The following is a 7,705-nucleotide window of genomic DNA, read 5'->3' as shown; positions in this document are numbered from 1 at the left end:
TATGTTTCCTGCAGAAAGGTGATGTCCAGCCTTTTCTGGTGCAGGAAATCAAAGAGTGCTGTCCTCTTCATGGGTCTCTGCAGCCATAGGCATTAAGTGTGAAGAGTGTAGAAGGGGGACAGACAAAGCCAAAAAAACATAGAAATGGCAGAGGCTCAAACATGCAGGACAGGGAAAGACCAGGTTTACAACTCCCCAGGTAGCGCTTCTTATAACAAGTGCTCAACATCACCCGCAAGTTTGCTAAGGTGAAAACTATAATGCTGACTCCCTGGACTGGAGTGCAGCACTGCTGCTGCAGCCTTAGCAGACACCACAAATGCCTTAGGTTATGCGAACTATTTATGTGTATGCTCTGCAACCCTGAAGTGGTGCTTGGTCTGGTCAAGAAACTCAATAAGGCTTTCAACAGAGTAACTGACACAAGGAGGTTCCTCAGAAGCAGGAACAGGTTTCACCTCTAGGGGTAGGGATGCTGGGGGGCACCTTAGCTAAAATGGAGGACACTGCCTTCAGAGTGCAGGACTTTTATCAACTCCTCCTCAGAGGCAGAATCAAAGTTTAACTCCGAGGTGGAGGAGCCGTACACATCAGGCACCAAGAACCACTGAAACCCGGGAGGGACACTTGACCCCTCACCAGGACTCTCAGATTCAGGCCCTGTGGGAGTAGCATTGCCTGAGAGGTCCTGGGGGGCACATCAATCCCTCATCTCTTCGGTGGGGTGCTCTTCTGGGCTGGACCCCCTTGCTCCCAGAGCTGCTTGTGACTCCCAAAAGGTCCAACCTCTACATTGACCTCAACAGGCTCAAGGATCTGAGAGGTGGAGGGAGGGCCATCGGACTCCCCCACCACCTCCCCTACACCCAGGTCACCTCCAAGTACTACAGGGTCTGGAGGGGATGCCAAGGAAGCAGGCAGAGAAGGGGGACTCCACTCACTAACCTCAGCTCTCCCCAAAGTAGTGGGGAGGTGTTGAGGAGATAATGGGGCCTTTTTAGAAGACCCCTTTTTTTCTTAAACTTTCCCTTTCCAGAAGGAGGGACCAAATCCTCCTTTGAGGCAGGAAGAAAGAGGGGGGACAGGGTCCGCCACCACAGAGATAGCTCACTCTGATAAAGTGGGGAATGATTGGGAAGAAAGCCCATTCCCACCACCTGATGGAGTTACATGAGCCATCATGGCCAGCTCTTGTTTGGCACTGGGTAGCCAGGTGGAACCGGCTACCACAGCAAAAGCATGAGGTGTCCCCAGTGGTGAGGTAGACCTCATAACACTGCCCATCAGTCAGGAAATACATGGATTGGAGCAAACCCCAACCCTCCCTGATGCCCTTTAAAGCTCTAAGCAAACACAACTGTCAGTGGCCATTTTGAAAGAAAGAAAGCAAGAAAGCTATATTTTTTTGGCAGAGAAAGTGCAAATGTAGTCTCCCACTACAACATATTATGCAGATGAGTTTCCCTCCTTTTAGGAAATTTCAGGGGTCAGCACACCTTGGGTGCAATGGGTGAGCCTCACCTTGGGAAAACCACCTTCTTAACCATGGTATTTCCCCTGCCAGGTAATTTGAGCTATGTAACATTAGCAATTCTGAAAGTAACCACTTTTTATCCATATGGTACTTTCAGATACCCTCTGTGCCATTTATTTGCTAGATACAACTTTTCAAAATTCATATACAAGTCTAAAGAGAGAAATATAGCACTTACAGAAAAGAAGTATGGAGTTATATGACTTTACTCATTTCCCACCTGTACTATATCACACTGACTGCATGCAAATTTCTACAAGGCTGTTATCTGAACATCAATCCATGGACTTCTATTTCACTTCTGAAACATTCAAGTTGTTAGAAAGATATAATGACAGATGACAGAAGAGTGAAATACATGAAGATTCCAGACATGACAAGTTAGTACACATAAGTTTAATCAGCTCCAAAGATGCAAGTGTTTGGAAAGCTTTTACTCGTTTGTTTTTTGAGATATATAAATGATATTTTTTTCATTTTCTTTCCTGTTTAAATGTATTACCTTTGTCATGGTAACTTTAATTTACCCTGGAGAGACATCCAGAATATGGCTTTTAGATAATTCACCCCATAATAGAACGTTGGGCTCATATTCAGGTCTCTCTCAGATGGTATGTTATTGCAATGTGACGCCTCAGAATGGGATCCAGCCAGCACTCAGAGCAGGGATCTGCCTAAATTGAGGACAGGATTTTTTTTTAAGGGATATAACTAAGTTGGTCTCACTGGTTAAGTAGAGATGTTTAAAAAGTCCCTGGTAGAAAGCACTTTAACTATCACTCCTTATTTAAAATGCAAAAGCTAGAATACATTCCCACAAAACAGATATGCTTTTTGGTGGTGGGAAATGGTTTGGTGCCTACCTGCATAGGTCAAGGTCAGCAGGTGAGGGATGATCCTGCATGACTCCCAGATGTGCACCCCCTCCCCCCAATGCCTGACCCCCTGCCAGCTGGGAACTGTCAGCAGAGAGGCTGGGGGAGGGGGGAAATTCTTTGTGTCAGGTCACAGGCTGAGCACTGTATTAATAGTACTGATGAATCATCAGTGATAATCACAGACTCTTCCTGTGGTGTCCACTCTTAATAGTGCAGGGACAGGTGTGACTCAAGGAAGTTTCTAATGTTGAATGGCAACCCAGGGTTTTCCAGCATGCCATCAAAGCAGATGGATCCTCTTCAACTATCAAGATGCTCCCAGAGGACCATGTCCAGCAGCAGGATCGTGGCATACTGACTGAGGCTTCCCCAGGAAAACTGGAAAAGTTCATCCCTCTAGGTCTGGCTGACTGTCACCTGGGGAATGTTAGGGCAGTGTAGACATATCATTAGGGATGCAGGGCCAAAATTCCTCTCCTGAAAACAAAGTGTGGGGGAGTGGGCAAGGGTAAGGACCTCTCTGTCCCAGCTGTGTCTCACCTGAGCAATGTCAGTACCTAGGTGCCACTCCTGCAGGGACCAAGGGCTGAGACATCTCTCCTGTAAGAGAAGGATGGGGAAAGGCAACATTGTAAGATCTCCACCTGGCGTGGTCATTCCCTTCCCACTCTGAGGATGGTCTGAGTCCCTGCAGGAACCAGGGTCCCCTGGTTCAGGAGCAGAGGAACTTCCCACTTTAGTGCCTGCAGAGAAGCCCAGGTTCTACCTCCCCAGCAATCCCTCTCTGTCCTACTGCTGGTGGTGCCCATTCACAGCAAAGCTAGGACCCCTGGTCTCTGCTGTCTCTACATGACTCCTGGACCCGCGCATGGAAAGGGTCCAGGCAGGAGACTGACCATGTGTCTGGGGTCCTCAAAGGGGGAGACTGGGTCCTTGGGGGTGGGGGCTGAAGGTCTGGGTGCCACAAGTCCATGGCATCCACAATAACTTCTTCAGTGTGTCTGTGTAAGTGTCCAGGTGAGTGATGAGAAGGTCCAAAATGCTTCTCTTTATACTTCATTTTTATTACTAAAGTTGCAAGCTCACAAAAAGGCTCTGTGTTTCTCTTGTTTGCAGACTCCTCATCTGTGCATGGGAGACCAGCTTGTGATGGCTGGGATGATGCCCAAGAGCTGGGTAGCTGAACACTTACAGAGTGCATGAGAGAGGTGTGTAGAAGGTTCTGGCAGGGGAAGGAAGAGGTGGTCACAGCCTCTGAGTTCAGGACATGCATGACAGACTCCTGGTGACAGAAGCTGCAGAACCAGCATGAGGAAGGACTTAAGAAGTGGAGGTAAGAAATGAACAGACTGGAGGATGCTTACACCCAGGCTGCTGAAGCACAGGAATGGGCTGTTGAGGTACAGGAAAAGGCTGCTGAGGCACATGGCCAGGGGCTACAGATGGTCACCTGTTGTTTGGAGGAGACAACCCACACCATCACAGAGCTGAAAGAGTTGCAGTGCCAAGTTACGGAGTTTATTCAAGGGTCATAGACCACCTGAGGTCCATCTATGACATCCTTGACTGACACCAGAGCTGCCTCCTGCAGCGAGCCTGTAGCCCTCCCAAGCAGGAGTTGTGGGACAAGATGCTGCCCAGCCCCAACTCTAGAGGCAAGCCCCACTACAGAATCTTCCCTGGGACAACAGGAATGGACGGGGCACCAGGACAGGAGATATGGCATATGGGAGCTTCTGACCTGTGGTCTGAAGAGGCAGGAAGGCATCTGGTGGGCCCCACTCTGTGGAGTGGGGTGCCCCAGACCCAATGGAGCACTCAAAACATTGTGGCGGGAGGGGAAGGAGAGAGCATGGCCCACTAACTGGCCAGGCCAGGCTGTCACTGGACCATCATCTAGCAACAGAGCGTGGCAGCCCCAGCTCATCTGCCCACCAACAATGTGGCCCAGGAGGAAACTGTTCCACTCCTTGTGGCCCCACTCCTGACCTGGGTCCCAGTTTGGGGAGCAGTACAGCCTTGGCAGAGATAAGCAGTCTTTCAGTTCAGGCCAGATGCATGACATGAGCCCCAGATCTGGGGTCCTCAAAGGGGGAGAATGGGCACTGGGAGAAATGGATGAGGTGCTGGGGGTACTGTGTGGGAGAGCCAGGAGTCCACAGCATCCACTTTGGTGATGCCTCCCACCCTGCAACCTTCCTCTGCTGGCCCAGAGTCCATCTCCCACCCCATAGGCCTCTCAGACAATGGGCATGGGATCACATACTTGTCCAGCTCCTACACAGAGAAGTCCCTGCTTCTCACTGCCACCTCCTACCCCATGCCTACCTATAAGAACCTGGGGTAACTATAGCACTTATAGCTATCCTCGGTCCTCATTTGGATTTATTCCTTACTTCCTATGGGCAGTCATAGCTGTCTGTCAGAGATAATAGCAGCAAATATAAGCTGCTAAATATCTGAAAAGAAAGGGATCAAGGGTTTTTCTGCACCACTCTTTAGACCAATGGGACTTCAAGCAGGCTTTTTCAGTCTTTCCTGCTACATAAATTGGAAAACTTCTCCTCAGTTAACACGTTAGACAGGTTATAAAACTACTTAACTCCACACCCAAGAATTGTCTTGTTTTTCAGCTGAGGTGTACCTGAAGGGGGAGAAAGGAAGCAGTCCTTGCCAGGCTTCTAGGAAGGAAAGGGGAAGGAGCATGGCCAGACCCCAGCTCCCAGCCAGACCCCAGCCCAGCATGTTCCCCTAAGGCAAAGAGACTAACTGTTGAAAAATTACTGAACTTTCATGAGCAAAAACTTACTTTGTGAGGTTCTAGGAATTCTAGATTGTTGTCTATGAAAACTTGAGCCTGACTAAATCAGTAAGTTTCTAAAAGTAGGGTACCATGTGCAGGGATATGCACTTGTAGGCCACGTCCACATGAGAAGGGGTGTCCATTTTCAGCAGCCCATATAGTAGAGGCACAAATTTGTGCCAATGCTTTGTGCTGCAGTGCACACCTGAACATGGTCACAATGTGTCCCGTTGCTCTGTGTTCTGCTGGGGGGGAGGGGACAAGGTGTACAGGTGCCTCAGTGTGGGCTAGCCAGCAGGCAGTCCCACACTGATGCACTCTTTACTCCAGCTAGTCAGGGAGGGGCATATGGGGACAGGGGAGAAGACAGGTCAGGGCTTCCTGCTCCTGTCTTCCTGTGGAGCCCCTGCTCTGAGGGACCCTGTGCCCCAGTCAGGCACTCTCTGGCTGACTAAGATGAAGGGTGTCTCCACATACTTCAGCATGGGAGCTCCCTGCTTCCCTGTCTCAAGTCACCTGTGCCCCAGCCAAGGCTGCCTGCTCCATCCCCCACTTCTCCATGTGCTACTCCCCAGCTGGGTGGGACACAGGGTGCCTCAGCATGGGGGATCGGCAGCATGCAGAAATGAGGGAATAGGCAGTCCTGGGCTACGTGCTCCCCTGTCTCTGCATTTGTACAGGCAAATGGCACTTTGGCACGCTTTGCACCACCTTTTCTTTTCTTTCTTTTCTTTTTTTTTTTGCTACCAGGAAATCCTGGTAGCAATTTTTGCCAGAGCACTGCAAATTAGCAGGGTGGGGAAAACCTTAACATGCAATACCGTGCCCCAAACCATGCATGCCTGCACATCTGGATCCAGCCATAGAGGCACAAACAGCAGCAGCACAAATCTGTGCCGCTACTTTGTGCCCCATTGCACACCCTTGCGCATGTGCTTCAGTGTGCAGCAAATTGTCTCAGGTAGTGGTAGGGCAGGCTGTGCTGGACCCAGCAGTATTACCTGGTACCCTGGTGTGGCAGGGATGCAGATCCAGCAGCATGGATCCTGGATAATATTGCTCTGGATGGCCACCCATCCATTTCTTCTGGTGCTTGCAACTGACACATGCTCTCTGCTGTTTTTCCTGGAGTTTGGGTGGGGTTTTTTAATATCATGATTTCCCATGAGCAAATTTTGCCACTGCACTGCAGTTTGTGCATGTCCCCCATGTGCAGTTTGTGGCACCAGAAAGCAGTTTCTAGCACCACTAACTGCACACCCCTGCACGTGGGGACCGGGTATAAGGTACTATTCTTCCCTGCCTTTCACCTGACTTCACACTAATACAGCTAATGACCTCTGTATCCTTTTAGCACTTGAAGTCTTCAGAAAGACCTGGCAAATCCATATCTAATATCTAATGTATTTTCAGAATATCATTAAGGGATAGTGCCTATTTATCAGTATATATTTTACAAACACTGTCCTAGTTATAACACAGAAGCCATTTGAAATTTAATAGATAGAAAAAAAACTGTTTTGTGGTAAAAATACTGGGGTAGGATTCTTGAACCTATATTTATTTCCCAGTTCCTATTAGATCACCTTGGGCAAGTTGTTATTTTTTTCAACTTTGTCTGTAAAGTGAATATGATGCTACTTTGTTCCCTGACTAAAATGCTCTCTCCTCTCTAAAGCCTTAATCTGTAAAACTGTCACGGGGGAAGTCCCAATAATTTACAATTTTTTTGTAGTTATGGTCATTCAAAAGCATTTGCAGGACAGGGGTTTGAACTGAAAAATCTTGTGGATATAGCCATTATTTCCTGTATGTTTTTACCCTGCCTGGCACAATTGGACATCAATCTTAGCTGAGGTTTCTATTCACTCTTATAATACAAAGAAAAAGCTTTATCTGACTCTGTACATGAATCAGCTTTCACTCTTTGGGGCAAATTTCCACTTTGTTAAATTTATCATAATGCCGACTTGACAGGTGCCATATATTTGTACCTTGACATGTGCTTGATTTAATGTCTAACTTGCAAGTATGTTTATTTTCATGGGGAAGGTCTGCATTTCCTTTGTCCCATTCAACTCTTGCAGCTATTTTTTTAAAAGTCTGGTCTCAAACTTTAGTATCCTACATGTTTTGCATCTTTTAATATACAATTTACTTTAAAAAGTATTTAAAAATAAAAATCACTGGAAAAATTCCATGCTATTTTAAGAATAAATACACATAAAGTAATATATACACTGTAACAAATGAAAAGATTATGAGTGTCTGGGAGTCTCATTTTCCAGAGATAGCTTATGAACAGTTGTAAAGTAAACTCTCATTTTTAAAGGGATTTATAATATAACTATTAACCGATACATATTCAAAAAGCTATTCTCCACTCTAACCATATCTTCCTTTGAAATTAATTTATTTGAATCCAAGATGACCCCCTAATAATTAGATTTTGGAATTAAAAATTTGGGGGCGGGGGGGGGCAGCTTAAAC

General features: G+C 47.2%; 1 non-coding gene across 1 annotated transcript; it reads right to left on the bottom strand.

Annotated features, from left to right (window-relative positions):
- Positions 1-1,410: 1,410 nt before the first annotated feature.
- On the bottom strand, positions 1,411-1,572 carry LOC149874863 (U1 spliceosomal RNA). Its single transcript, XR_016440138.1, has one exon. It is a non-coding gene; the product is annotated as a U1 spliceosomal RNA (small nuclear RNA).
- Positions 1,573-7,705: the final 6,133 nt, after the last annotated feature.

This window comes from Crocodylus siamensis, chromosome 1 (genome assembly GCF_052110815.1).
Source record: "Crocodylus siamensis isolate JL-2025a chromosome 1, ASM5211081v1, whole genome shotgun sequence".
In the NCBI taxonomy this organism is placed as follows: domain Eukaryota; kingdom Metazoa; phylum Chordata; order Crocodylia; family Crocodylidae; genus Crocodylus; species Crocodylus siamensis.
This window is presented reverse-complemented; position numbering and strand designations above follow the sequence as displayed.